General features: G+C 44.5%; 1 protein-coding gene across 2 annotated transcripts in view; it reads right to left on the reverse strand.

Moving 5' to 3' along the window:
- TCAIM (T cell activation inhibitor, mitochondrial) overlaps positions 1 to 4062 on the reverse strand; it is a 161819-nt gene extending 157757 nt beyond the window's left edge. The window contains exon 1 of one of the 2 annotated variants that reach the window (XM_056520120.1): positions 3872 to 3938. The gene's annotated coding sequence lies outside the window, so the exon portion shown is untranslated. Of the gene's footprint in view, positions 1 to 3871 lie in introns of both variants that reach the window. The other variant, XM_056520119.1, reaches the window with a different exon arrangement.
- Between the last annotated feature and the right edge of the window lie 10674 nt (positions 4063 to 14736).

Raw genomic sequence — 14736 nt, forward strand, 5'->3', positions numbered from 1 at the left:
CAGCCCATTATAACCCTAAGGACGGGAGCATTTTTTGCAAATCTGACCTCTATCACTTTAAGCATTAATAACTCTGGGATGCTTTTACTTATAAATTTGATTCCGAGAATGTTTTTTCGTGACATATTCTACTTTATGTTAGTGGTAATTTATCGTCGATACTTGCATAATTTCTTGGTGAAAAATTCTAAAATTTCTGGAAAAATTTGGAAATTTAGCATTTTTCTAACTTTGAAACTCTCTAAAAGGGACATGTCAAGTAAATTACATATTGATTCATATATACAATATGTCTACTTTATGTTGGCATCATAAAGTTGACATGTTTTTACTTTTGGAAGAGATCAGAGGGCTTCAAAGTATAGCAGCAATTTTCCTATTTTTCCTGAAAAGTTCCAAATCAGAATTTTTCAGGGACCAGTTAAGTTTAGAAGTGAATTTGAGGATCTTTATGTTGGACATCCCCTATAATGGACCCCATTATAAAAACTGCACCCCTCAAAGTATTCATAATGACATTCAGAAAGTTTGTTAACCCTTTAGGTGTTTCACAGGAATAGCAGCAAAGTGAAGGAGAGAATTCAAAATCTCAATTTTTTACACTAAAATATTATTGTAGCTCCATTTTTTTTTTTCATTTTTACAAAGGTAAAAGGGCCCCCAAAAACTTGTAATTCATTTTCTCACAAGTAAGGAAATACCTCATATGTAGATGTAAAGTATTTTTTGGGGGCACTAGAGGGCTCAGAAAGGAAGGAGCGACAATAGCATTTTGGAGAGCTAATTTTCCTCAAATGGTTTTTGGGGGGCATGTCGCATTTAGAAAGCCCCCATGATGCCAGAACAGAAAAAAAAAAAAAAAAAACAAACATACATGGCATAGTATTTTGGAAACTATACCCCTCACGGAACGAAACAAGGGGTACAATGAGCCTTAACACCCCACAGGTGATTGACAAACGTTCATTAAATTGGGACATAAAAAAAAAATTAAAAAAAAATTGCTGGTGTTACCCCTCACATTTTTCATTTTCACAAGGGGTAATAGGAGAAAAAGCCCCCAAAAATGTGTAACCCCATTTCTTCTGAGTATAGAAATACCTCATATGTGGATGTAAAGTGCTCTGCGGGCGAACTACAATGTTCAGAAGAGGAGGAGCGCGATGGGGCTTTTGGAGAGAGTATTTGTTTGGAATGGAAGTCAGGGGCCATGAGCATTTGCAAAGCCCCGTGGTGCCAGAACAGTGGACCCCCATGTGACCCCAATTTTGGAAACTACACCCCTCACAGAATTTAATAAGGGGTGCAGTGAGTATTTACACCCCACTGGCGTTTGACAGATCTTTGGAACAGTGTAAGGGGATGTATATGTAGTGTTTTACTTTTTATTTTGTGTTAGTGTAGTGTTTTTAGGGTACATTCACACAGGCGAGGGTTCACAGTGAGTTTTCCGCTGGGAGTTTGAGCTGCAGCAAAAATAAAATTCTGCTGTTCAAACTTGTAGAAGGAAACTCACTGTAAACCTGTCCGTGTCAATGTACCCTGTACATTCACATGGGGGAGGGGCACCCCAAACCTTCAGCTGTTGCAAAACTACAACTCCCAGAATGCACTGACAGACCATACATGCTGTGAGTTGTAGTTTTGCAACAGCTGTAGACACACTGGCGGGGAAACACTGAGTTAGGAAACAGACTCTGTCAGTGATTCCAACCCGTGTGCCTCCAGCTGTTGCAAAACTACAACTCCCAGCATGTACGGTCTGTCAGTGCATTCTGAGAGTTGTAGTTTTGCAAGAGCTGGAGGCACACGGGTTGAAATCACTGAGTTAGGAAACAGACACTAGCTCAGTGTTTCCCAACCAGTGTGCCTACAGCTTTTTTAAAACTATAATTCCCAGCATGCCCAGACAGTCAGGGATGCTGGGCGGTGTAGTTCTATAAATTTATGGCCCTTCAGATGTTGCAGAACTACAACTCTCAGCATGCCTGGACAGTCTGGGCATGCTAGGAGTTGTAGTTATGCAACAACTGGGGAAGAACAGTTTGGAGACCGCTAAGTAGTGGTCTCCAAAATATAGCCCTCCAGATGTTGCAAAACTACAACTCCAAGCATGCCCAGACATGCTGGGAGTTGTAGTTCTGCAACATATGAAGGGCCAGATATTGCAGAACTACACGCCCAGCATCCCTCACTGTCTGGGCATGCTGGAAATTGTAGTTTTGCAACATCTGGAGGGCTACAGTTTGAAGACCACCAAATAGTGGTCTCCAAACTGTGCCACATCAGATGTTGCAAAACTACAACTACATCCTTTGGCTGTCTGGACATGCTGGGAGTTATAGTTTTGCGACTTTTAGAAGGCCACAGTGAAAATCACTTACCGGCGATCTTCACTGCAGCTCCTCGCCGCCGCTCCTCCATGCCGGTAAGTCGGCCATGCACCCCCCTCGACGCATGTGTTCCCACCCCCGCTCTGCCCGGACTTCGATCGGTGGGCAGATTGGGGGAAATTAACTTTAACCCCCCGCCCCCAACTGCCATTGGTCGGTTGTATTGATCTACCAATGGCAGGGGATAGGACGAGGTGGCAGGTCGGAGCTATCAGAGACATTCTGGGCGATCGGCTCACCAGAGACCCGATTGGCCCGGAATCGCCGCAAATTACCGGTCTGAATTGACCGTCGATTTGTGACGATCGCGGACATGGGGGGGGTGTCTCAGGAAAAGGGATAAGATGCCTGATCGCGGGGGTCCCGCCGCTGGGGACCCCCATGATCTTGCACGCAGCACCCCGTTAGAATCAGTCCCCGGAGCGTGTTCGCTCCGGGTCTGATTACTGGCGATCAAGGAGACGGAGCGTTGTGTCATCATGGCTCCGCCCCCTCAATGCAAGCCTATGGGAGGGGGCGTGACAGCTGTCAGCTAATTTTTGGACCATATCCGGTTTTGTTGCCGCAGCAATCCTGAGCCAGTCAACTGTTGAAAAGGTAACTAAAAGGTATGCTGTGCTTGACTCCATATAAGACTTCCATTATTTAAAAGTTGCCAAAATTATGTCAGTTTGGACCTGTTTTTGTCATACTGTACTGCATGCACTATTTTTCTGTACGCGCTTTTCCCCATTAGAAGTATATTAGTGATGTATTGAGTAGTATGTTGTGGTTTGGTGTGGCACATTTGTTTTACAGTTTTTACATAATGTAACATTTAAATAAACAAAAAAAGGTATGTTTAAAACGTATGCATACGGATAAAAAATTTACCACAAACAAAAATGTATACTACAAAAACATACGCAACATTGAGCCAAATGGGGCATGTTATGGTACGTCTGTTTGTGGTGTAGATGTGAGCCTACCACAGATGTCTGAGGTAAGAGGAATAAGGGCCCCCCAATACTAATTTAGTATTTATCACCTACAACAATGGTCTTCAAAACGGTGGAGCAACAGCTATTGCAAAACCACAACTCCCAGCATGCCCGGACAGCCAACGGCTGTCCGGGCATGCTGGGAGTTGTAGTTTTGCAACATCTGTTGGTCCACCATTTGGAGACCACTGGCCTACACTGCGGCCAGCTAACAAACGTTACATTTGAATAATCTATGGGATTCAGGGATATTTGGTGGGATCTCAGAAGGATCTCTATGGAGGAACAGTGTGTGAGTTGCAGGCCCCCATGGGGTGAATGTGTTACTGACTGCACAGGAATACAAACAGTATGACATGTGAGGAGGAGGAGGAGGATAAGACGGTCTCTTGTGCAGCAGCTCTGTCCTGTCTCCCTACGTGACTACAGAATACATGGAAGTGTTGAGGTTTTCCTCCCCCTTTAACCCCTCCCTCTCCAGCCCGGGAGTGCGCTCACCTTACGCTGTCCTTCTTCATGCACGACATAAATACCAAGCTCGCCTCTACGTTCATGAGACTCGTGCACGACGCAGGACACGTGACGTGCGCCCACAAACCGGGGTCCCCCAGAACAGCGACACACAGTGGGCCGCAACCTGCCCTTCAGCTGAGAGGCCGGCGCTATGTGTGCGGGGCAAGAACAGCCCTGCGATGTGCGGAGTCCTCACGCTACACCGCCCCCTTGTGTGTTACTTCGGGAAGTGCAGACTGCTGCGGTACACTTTATTCTCCTCATACACTCTTGAGCAGGTTCTCTTAACCGTTTAAGGTCCAGGCCCATTTTGGCCTTAACCCCTTAAGGACCCAGCCAATTTTCAGTGTAGGACCAGGCCATTTTTTGCACATCTGACCACTGTCACTTTAACCCCTTAAAGACGCAGCCCATTTGGGGCTTAAAGGGGTACTCCGGTGAAAACCTTTTTCCTTTTAAATCAACTGGTGGCAGAAAGTTAAACATATTTGTAAATTACTTCTATTAAAAAATCTTTATCCTTCCAGTACTTATTAGCTGCTAAATGCTACTGAGGAAATTCCTTTCTTGTTAGAACACTAATGACATCACGAGCACGGTGCTCTCTGCTGACATCTCTGTCCATTTTAGCAACCATGCATAGCAGATGCATAGCAGATGCATAGCAGATGCATGCTAAGGGCAGCATGGTGGCTCAGTGGTCAGCACTGCTGCCTTGCAGTGCTGGGGACTGGGGTTCAAATCCCCCTAAGGACAACAATAAATAAAGCACTATTATTATTATAAAAACGTCAGCAGAGAGAACTGTGCTCGTGATGTCATTAGTGTTCCAAAAAGAAAATAATTTCCTCTGTAATATTCAGCAGTTAATAAGTACAGGAAGGATTAAGATTTTTTAATAGAAGTAATTTACAAATATGTTTAACTTTCTGCCACCAGTTGATTTAAAAGAAAAAAGCTTTTCACCGGAGTCCCCCTTTAAGGACGCGGACAATTTAATTTTTACGTTTTCGTTTTTTCCTTCTCGCCTTCAAAAAATCATAACTCTTATATTTTCATCCACAGACTAGTATCAGGTCTTGTTTTTTTGCGCGACCAGTTGTCCATTGTAATGCCCTCACTCACTTTACCATTAAATGTATGGCGCAACCCAAAAAAATACTATTTGTGTGGTGAAATTAAAAAGAAAACCGCAATTTTGCTAATTTTGGAATGTTTTGTTTTCATGCCGTACAATTTACGGTAAAAATGACATTTGTTCTTTATTCTTTGGGTCAATACGATTAAAATGATACCCATGATTACATACTTTTCTATTACTGTTGCGCTTTAAAAAAAATCGCAAACTTTTTAACCAAATTAGTACGTTTAAAATACCCCTATTTTGAAGACCTAGAACTTTTTCATTTTTCCGTATAAGCGGCGGTATGAGGGCTCATTTTTTGCGCCGTGATCTGTACTTTTATTGATACCATATTTGCTTATATAGAACATTTAACCCCTTAAGGACCGGGGGTTTTTCCGTTTTTGCATTTTCGTTTTTTGCTCCTTGCCTTTAAAAAATCGTAACTCTTTCAATTTTGCACCTAAAAATCCATATGATTGTTGATTTTTTGCGCCACCAATTCTACTTTGTAATGACAATCATTTTGCCCAAAAATCGACGGTGAAACGGAAAAAAAATCATTGTGCAACAAAATTGAAAAAAAAAACGCTGTTTTGTAACTTTTGGGGGCTTCCGTTTCCTACGTAGTACATTTTTCGGTAAAAATTACACCTTATCTTTATTCTGTAGGTCCATACGGTTAAAATGATACCCTACTATAGGTTTGATTTTGTCGTACTTCTGGAAAAAATCATAACTACATGCAGGAAAATTAATACGTTTAAAATTGTCATCTTCTGACCCCTATAACTTTTTTATTTTTCCGTGTATGGGGCGGTTTGAGGGCTCATTTTTTGCACCGTGATCTGAAGTTTTTAACGGTACCATTTTTGCATTGATAAGACTTATTGATATAAAAAGTGACCAAAAATGCACTATTTTGGACTTTGGAATTTTTTTGCGCGCACGCCATTGACCAAGCGGTTTAATTAATGATATATTTTTATAATTCGGACATTTCCGCACGCGGTGATACCATATATGTTTATTTTTATTTTTATTTACACTGTGTTTTTTTTTTAATTGGAAAAGGGGGGTGATTCAAACTTATAATAGGGGAGGAGTTAAATGATATTCATTCACTTTTTTTTTTCACTTTTTTTTTTACAGTGTTATAGGTCCCATAGGGACCTATAACACTGCACACACTGATCTTCATCATTGATCACTGGTTTCTCATAAGAAACCAGTGATCAACGATTCTGCCGCATGACTGCTCAGGCCTGGATCTCAGGCACTGAGCAGTCATTCGGCGATCGGACAGCGAGGAGGCAGGTAGGGGCCCTCCCGCTGTCCTGTCAGCTGTTCGGGATGCCGCGATTAGCCGCGGCTATCCCGAACAGCCCGACTGAGCTAGCCGGCAACTTTCACTTTCACTTTTAGCCGCGCGGCTCAGCTCTGAGCACGCAGCTAAAGGGTTAATAGCGCGCGGCGCCGCGATTGGCGCTGCGCGCTATTAGAGGCGGGTCCCGGCTTCACTATGACGCCGGGCCCGCCGTGATATGACGCGGGGTTACTGTGTAACCCCGCGTTATATCAGGAGAGCAGGACCAAGGACGTACCGGTACGTCCTTGGTCCTTAAGGGGTTAATCCATTTTTTATAAAAAAAATTGGGAATAAAATGTTATAAAAAAAAGCATCTATTTTGGACTTTTTTTTATTTTTACGTTCACGCCGTTCATCGTACGGTATCATTAACATTTTATAATAGTTCAGATATTTACGCACGCGGCGATACCAAATACAGTGGTCCCTCAACATACGATGGTAATTCGTTCCAAACGACCCATCGTTTGTCGAATCCATCGTATGTTGAGGGATCCGTGCAATGTAAAGTATAGGCATCTGTACTCACCTGTCCCCGTCGCTCCGGACCAGGTCCTCACCGCTCCCGCTGCTGTTCCAGGGGCTCCCGATGCTGTCCCGCTGCTCCGGTGTCTTCTTCGCGATCCTCCGGTGTCTTGCGCATCTTCTGCAGGGTCCGGGCCTTGCGTTCCGGTGACGTTATTACGCTGCTGCGTCGGCGCGGCGTGCGTAGTGACGTAATAACGACGCGGAAAGCAAGGCCCTGGTGAAGATGCGCAAGACACCGGAGGATCGCGAAGTGGACCCGGAGCATCGGGAATAGGTAAGTGAACCTGCTGGGGCACATTACACTGCTATCCAACAGCAGCTTAAGCATTTTGCGCTGTCGGATAGCAGTTAATGCGATGGCCCCGACATATAAAAGCATCGTATGTCGATGCTGACATCGACATGCGATGGCCTCTGAGAGGCCATCGTATGTCGATTTTATCATATGTCGGGGCCATCGTAGGTCGGGGGGTTACTGTATGTATATAAAAAAAATTTGAACACTGTTACTTCAAGCATTAATAACTCTGGGAAGCTTTTACCTTTCATTCTGATTCCAAGATAGTTTTTTTGTGACATATTCTAACTAATGTTAGTGGTAAATTTTTGTCGATACTTGCATAATTTCTTGGTGAAAAATTCCAAAATGTGATAAAAAAAATAGAAAATGTTGCATTTTTTTTATTTATTTTTTAACTTTGAAGCTCTTTTTATAAGGAAAATGAATATCCCAAATAAATTATATATTGATTCACATATACAATATGTCTACTTTAAAATTGCATCATAAAGTTGAGATGTTTTTACTTTTGGAAGACATCAGAGGGCTTCAAAGTATTGCAGCAATTTTCCAATTTTTCACAAAATTTTCTAAATCGAAATTTTTCAGGGACCAGTTCTGTTTTGAAGTGGATGTGAAGGGCCTTCATATTAGAAATACCCCACAAATGACCCCATTATAAAAACTGCACCCCTCAAAGTATTCAAAATGACATTCAAAAGGTTTGTTTTTTACACTGGCATGTTCCTATAGACCCAGTTTTTGAATTTTTACAAGAGGTAAAAGGAGAGAAATCTGCCTAAAATGTGTAACTTAATTTTTCTCGAGTAAGGAAATACCTCTTAGGTGGATGTCAAGTGTTCGGCGGGCGCAGTAGAGGGCTCAGAAGGGAAGGAGCGAAAGTAGGATTTTGGAGAGTGAGTTTTTCTGAAATGGTTTTTGGGGGGCATGTCGCATTTAGGAAGCCCCTATGGTGCCAGAACAGCAAAAAAAAAAAAAAAACACATGGCATACTATTTTGGAAACTACACCCCTCAAGGCACGTAACAAGGGTTCCAGTGAGCCTTTACACCCCACAGGTGTTTCACGACTTTTTGTTAAAGATGGATGTATAAAAAAAAAATTTTTTTTCACTAAAATGCTAGTTTTCCCCCAAATTTTAAATTTTTACAAGGGGTAATAGGAGAAAATGCCCCCCAAAATTTGTAACCCCATTTCTTCTGAGTATGTAAACACCACATATGTGGACGTCAAGTGCTCTGCTGGCGCACTACAATGCTCAGAGGAGAAGGAGTCACATTTGGCTTTTGCAAAGCAAATTTTGCTGAAATGTTTTTTTGGGGGCATGTCCCATTTAGGAAGCCCCTATGGTGCCAGGACAGGAAAAAAAAACACATGGCATACTATTTTGGAAACTACACCCCTCAAGGAACGTAACAAGGGGTACAGTGAGCCTTAACACCCCACAGGTGTTTGATGACTTTTCGTTAAAGTCAGATGTGTAAATGATTTATTTATTTTTTTCACTAAAATGCTAGTTTTCCCTCAAATGTAACATTTTTACAAGGGATAATAGGACAAAATGCCCGCTAAAATTTGTAACCCCATCTCTTCTGTGTTTGGAAATACCCCATGTGTGGACGTCAAGTGCTCTGCTGGCGCACTACAATGCTCAGTAGAGAAGGAGCGCCATTGAGCTTTTGGGGAAAAAAATTGTTTGAAATGGAAGTCAGGGGCCATGTGCGTTTACAAAGCCCCCCATGGTGCCAGAACAGTGGACCCCGCCACATGCGACCCTGTTTTGGAAACTACACCCCTCACAGAATTTAATAAGGGGTGCAGTGAGTATTTACACCCCACTGGCGTTTGATAGATGTTTGGAACAGTGGGCTGTGCAGATGAAAAATTACATTTTTCATTTTCACGGACCACTGTTCCAAAAATCTGTCAGACACCTGTGGGGCGTAAATGCTCACTGTACCCCTTATTACATTACGTGAGGGGTGTAGTTTCCAAAATGGGGTCACATGTGGGGGTCCATTGTTCTGGCACTATGGGGGCTTTGTAAACAGACGTGGCCTTCAATTCTGGACACATTTTCTCTTCCAAAGCACAATGGTGCTCCTTCTCTTCTGAGCATTGTAGTTTGCTCACAGAGCACTTTACATCCACATTTGGGGTATGTTCTTACTCAGAAGAAATGGGGTTACAAATTTTGGGGGTTACAAATTTTTTTTTTCATTTTTCCATCCAACTTTGAAGAATTTTCATTAACCTCCCGGGCGGTATGATTCTGTCTGGAAATTTGTGCCAAAAGCGGTACAATTTTTTGCACTGAATTTCACATCTCCCCCCGCCCATTTCACATCTCCCCCGTCACATTCCCCCTCCCTTGTCACATTCCCCCTCTCCCTTGTCACATCCCCCCCGTCACATTCCCCCCCTTATCACATTCTCCCCCTTCATGTTACCTTCCCCTCCCCCTGTCACATCCCCCCCCCCTTGTCACATCCCCCCCCTTGTCACATTCCCCCCCTTACAATACAGAAATGTAGGTGCACTACTGTGGTAGATGTATACAATGACATTGGCTAATCCCTCAACACTGATGTTAAAATTGAGACATTCGCCAGTGTATCCTTATATTAAGGACACACCAGAGCCCGCACACCAACGCCAAGGTTTCTCAGATGGCACGGGACCTAACGCTAACCTACCTGTGCGTAATAAGCAAAAACCAGGAGCCAGTGGGCAATTACAGCAGCACTAGGTCGACATGTAGCCTGCTCCCAGTTCCCTCCAGCGTGACTAAGCACACATACAATGGAAGGGGGGAGAGAGGCTACAAGCCCCACCCAGGCCCTGGGAGCAGGCTACATGTCGACCTAGTGCTGCTGTAATTGCCCACTGGCTCCTGGTTTTTGCTTATTACGCACAGGTAGGTTAGCGTTAGGTCCCGTGCCATCTGAGAAACCTTGGCGTGGTGTGCGGGCTCTGGTGTGTCCTTAATATAAGGATACACTGGCGAATGTCTCAATTTTAACATCAGTGTTGAGGGATTAGCCAATGTCATTGTATACATCTACCACAGTAGTGCACCTACATTTCTGTATTGTATTCTAATTGTTACACATCCACACCGTTTACCTGGTGTAGGATTCTATTGTGGCACTTGTAGTCCGCTGCAGGCATCCTCCATTGTATGCATTTTTATGCTGGGGATCGCCCCTAGCAACGGACTACAAGGGCAGGATCTGCTCCCCCAGTATATATGCACAACTGCATTTGGGGTTGAGCACCTCCAGCCATTTGAGACCACGTTTTTTGTTGTTGTTTGTACATTCCCCCCCTTGTCACATTCTCCCCCTTCATGTTACATTCCCCTCCCCCTGTCACATTCCCCCCTGTCACATACCCCCCCTGTCACATTCCCCCCCTGTCACATTCCCCCCCTCTGTCCCATCCCCCCCCTGTCACATTCCCCTCCCTGTCACATCCCCCCGTCACATTCCACCCCCTGTCACATTCCCCCCCTCTTGTCACATCCTCCCCCCCCCCCCCCTTCTCACCTTGTCCTGCAGCAGCATACACTAGGTTTGCCGGGCAGATTTCAAACCTAGTGTATTTGCTGCAGAACAAGTCCTTTCCCCTTCAGCCAATCACTGGCTTGACACCACTGCGGCCTGTGATTGGCCCTGTAAGATGAATAGTGAAGAGAGCAGGGACCAGAGCGCACGGAGGGGAACGACATCTGCAGTGACCGGGATTAGGTAAGCAAAAGTTTTTTTTATTTTACTACTTTTTCCTTTTACACTTAGCTCAGTGTTTTTCTAACAGGGGGCCTCCAGCTGTTGTGAAACTACTACTCCCAGCATGCCCGGACAGCCTTTGGCTGTTCGGGCATGCTGAGAGTTGTAGTTTTGCAACAGCTGGAGGCCCCCTGGTAGGGAAACACTGACTTTTAGTATTTTTCTTTACCTGCTCTGGCCGGCCCCCGCAACGGGAGCCGACCAGAGCAGATAATCGCATGTTTTCCCGGGGGCCGCATCGCTATATCGCATTGCTTTTGCGATATATCGTGCAGCCCGGCCGGGAACTCTGCAATTCAACCCCGAGCGTGACTCGGGGTTACCGATCCTGGCAGGGAAAATTAACCCCGAGTCACGCTCGGGATTACCGCGCAGGAGGTTAAACACCTGTGGGGTGTTAAGGCTCACTATACCCCTTGTTACATTCCATGCGGGGTGTAGTTTCCAAAATGGGGTCACATGTGGGTATTTATTTTTTTGCGTTTATGTCAGAACCGCTGGAAAATCAGCCACCCCTGTGCAAATCACCAATTTAGGCCTCAAATGTACATAGTGCACTCTCACTCTTGAGCCTTGTTATGCGCCCACAGAGCATTTTATGCCCACATATGGGGTATTTCCGTACTCAGGAGAAATTGCGTTACAAATTTTGGGGGTCTTTTTTTTTCCTTTTAACGCTTGTGAAAATAAAAAGTATGGGGCAACACCAGCATGTTAGTGTAAATTTTTTTTTTACACTAACAGGCTGGTGGAGCCCCCAACTTTTAACCCCTGAAGGACTGAGCCATTTTTCACCTTAAGGACTCGGCCATTTTTTGCAATTCTGACCGCTGTCTCTTTAAACATTAATAACTCTGGAATGCTTTTAGTTATCATTCTGATTCCGAGATTGTTTTTTCGTGACATATTCTACTTTAACTTAGTGGTAACATTTTTTGGTAACTTGCATCCTTTCTTGGTGAAAAATTCCCAAATTTGATGAAAAATTAGAAAATTTTGTATTTTTCTAACTTTGAAGCTCTCTGCTTGTAAGGAAAATGGATATTCCAAATATTTTTTTTTAATTCACATATACAATATATCTACTTTATGTTTGCATCATAAAATTGATGAGTTTTTACTTTTGGAAGACACCGGAGGGCTTCAAAGTTCCGCAGCAATTTTCCAATTTTTCACAAAATTTTGAAACTCGCTTTTTTTCAGGGACCAGTTCAGGTTTGAAGTGGATTTGAAGGGTCTTCATATTAGAAATACCCCATAAATGACCCCATTATAAAAACTGCACCCCCCAAAGTATTCAAAATGGCATTCAGTAAGCGTTTTAACCCTTTAGGGGTTTCACAGGAATAGCAGCAAAGTGAAGGAGAAAATTTACAATCTTCATTTTTTACACTCGCATGTTCTTGTAGACCCAATTTTTGCAAGGGGTAAAAAGGAGAAAATTTTTACTTGTATTTGAAACCCAATTTCTCTCGAGTAAGCACATACCTCATATGTCTATGTTAATTGTTCGGCGGGCGCAGTAGAGGGCTCAGAAGGGAAGGAGCGTCAAATGGTTTTTGGGGGGCATGTCACCTTTAGGAAACCCCTATGGTGCCAGAACAGCAAAAAACCCCACATGGCATACCATTTTGGAAACTAGACCCCTCGGGGAATGTAACAAGGGGTAATGTGAACCTTAATACCCCACAAGTGATTCACGACTTTTGCATATGTAAAAATAAATAAATAAATTTTTTACCTAAAATGCTTGGTTTCCCTAAAGTTTTACATTTTTAAAAAGGGTAATAGCAGAAAATACCCCCCAAAATTTGAAGCCCAATTTCTCCCGATTCAGAAAACACCCCATATGGGGGTGAAAAGTGCTCTGTTGGCGCACTACAGGTCTCAGAAGAGGAGTAGTCACATTTGGCTTTTTGAAAGCAAATTTTGCTCTGGGGGCATGCCGCATTTAGGAAGCCCCTATGGTGCCAGAACAGCAAAAAAAAAAACACATGGCATACCATTTTGGAAACTAGAGCCCTCGGGGAATGTAACAAGGGGTTAAGTGAACCGTAATACCCCACAGGCGTTTCACGACTATTGCATATGTAAAAAAAAAAAAAAAATTTACCTAAAATGCTTCTTTTCCCAAAAATTTTACATTTTTAAAAAGGGTAAAAGCAGAAAATACCCCCCAAAATTTGTAACACAATTTCTTCCGAGTACGGCGATACCCCATATGTGACCCTTAACTGTTGCCTTGAAATACGACAGGGCTCCAAAGTGAGAGCGCCATGCGCATTTGAGGCCTAAATTAGGGATTGCATAGGGGTGGACATAGGGGAATTCTACGCCAGTGATTTCCAAACAGGGGGGCTCCAGCTGTTGTAAAACTCCCAGCATGCCTGGACAGTCAACGGCTGTCCGACAATGCTGGGAGTTGTTGTTTTGCAACAGCTGGAGGCTCCGTTTTGGAAACCGTGGCGTACCAGACGTTTTTCATTTTTATTGGGCAGGGGAGGGGGGCTGTGTAGGGGTATGTGTATATGTAGTGTTTTTTACTTTTTATTTTATTTTTTGTGTTAGTGTAGTGTTTTTAGGGTACAGTCGCACGGGCGGGGGTTCACAGTAGTTTCTCGCTGGCAGTTTGAGCTGTTGCAGAAAATTTGCTGCAGCTCAAACTTGCAGCCAGATACTTACTGTAATCCCCTCCGCCCATGTGAGTGTACCCTGTACATTCACATTGGGGGGGACATCCAGCTGTTGCAAAACTACAACTCCCAGCATGCGCTGACAGACTGTACATGCTGAGAGTTTGTTTTGCAACAGCTGTAGGCACACTGGTTATGTATCTCTGAGTTTGTGACCTTACTCAGTGTTTCAAACCAGTGTGCCTCCAGCTGTTGCAAAACTACAACTCCCAGCATGTACGGTGCATGGTGTAAGGTGACTGCTGGGAGTTGTAGTTTGCAACAGCTGGAGGCACACCGGTCGTGAAACACTGAGTTAGGTAAAAAAAAAAAAATGGGTTTCACAACCAGTGTGCCTTCAGCTGTTGCAAAACTACAACTCTCAGCAGTCACGACAGCCAACGGGCATGCTGGGAGTTGTAGTTATGCAACCAGCAGATGCACCACTACAACTCCCAGCATGCACTTTAGCTGTTTGTGCAAGCTGGGAGTTGTAGTTATACAACAGCTGAAGGTACACTTTTCCATAGAAAAAATGTGCCTCCAGCTGTTTCAAAACCATAAGTCCCAGCATGCCCATAAGGGAATGCTGGGAGTTGTGGTCGTCTGCCTCCTGCTGTTGCATAACTACAGCTCCCAGCATGCCCTTTTCGCATGCTGGGAGCTGTTGCTAAGCAACAGCAGGAGGCTGTAACTCACCTCCTGCTGCTGCTCCATCGCAGGACTGTCCCTCGCCGCCGCCGTCGCTCCTGGGGCCCCGATCCCAACATTAACGCCGGGGATCGGGGTCCCCAGCACCCGGGGTCGTCTTCCCGCACCCGCTCACGCCCTCCGGAAGAGGGGCGGAGCGGGTGCGGGAGTGACACCCGCAGCAGGCGCCCTGATTGGTCGGCCGGTAATCCGGCCGACGAATCAGGGTGATCGTGAGGTGGCACCAGTGCCACCTCACCCCTGCAGGCTCTGGCTTTTCGGGGCCGTCAGCGATCTGCGGCGATCGCCGACATGGGGGGCATAATGACCCCCCTGGGCGATATGCCGGGATGCCTGCTGAACGATTTCAGCAGGCATC

The sequence above is a fragment of the Hyla sarda genome, chromosome 5, assembly GCF_029499605.1.
Source record: "Hyla sarda isolate aHylSar1 chromosome 5, aHylSar1.hap1, whole genome shotgun sequence".
NCBI classification, from domain to species: domain Eukaryota; kingdom Metazoa; phylum Chordata; class Amphibia; order Anura; family Hylidae; genus Hyla; species Hyla sarda.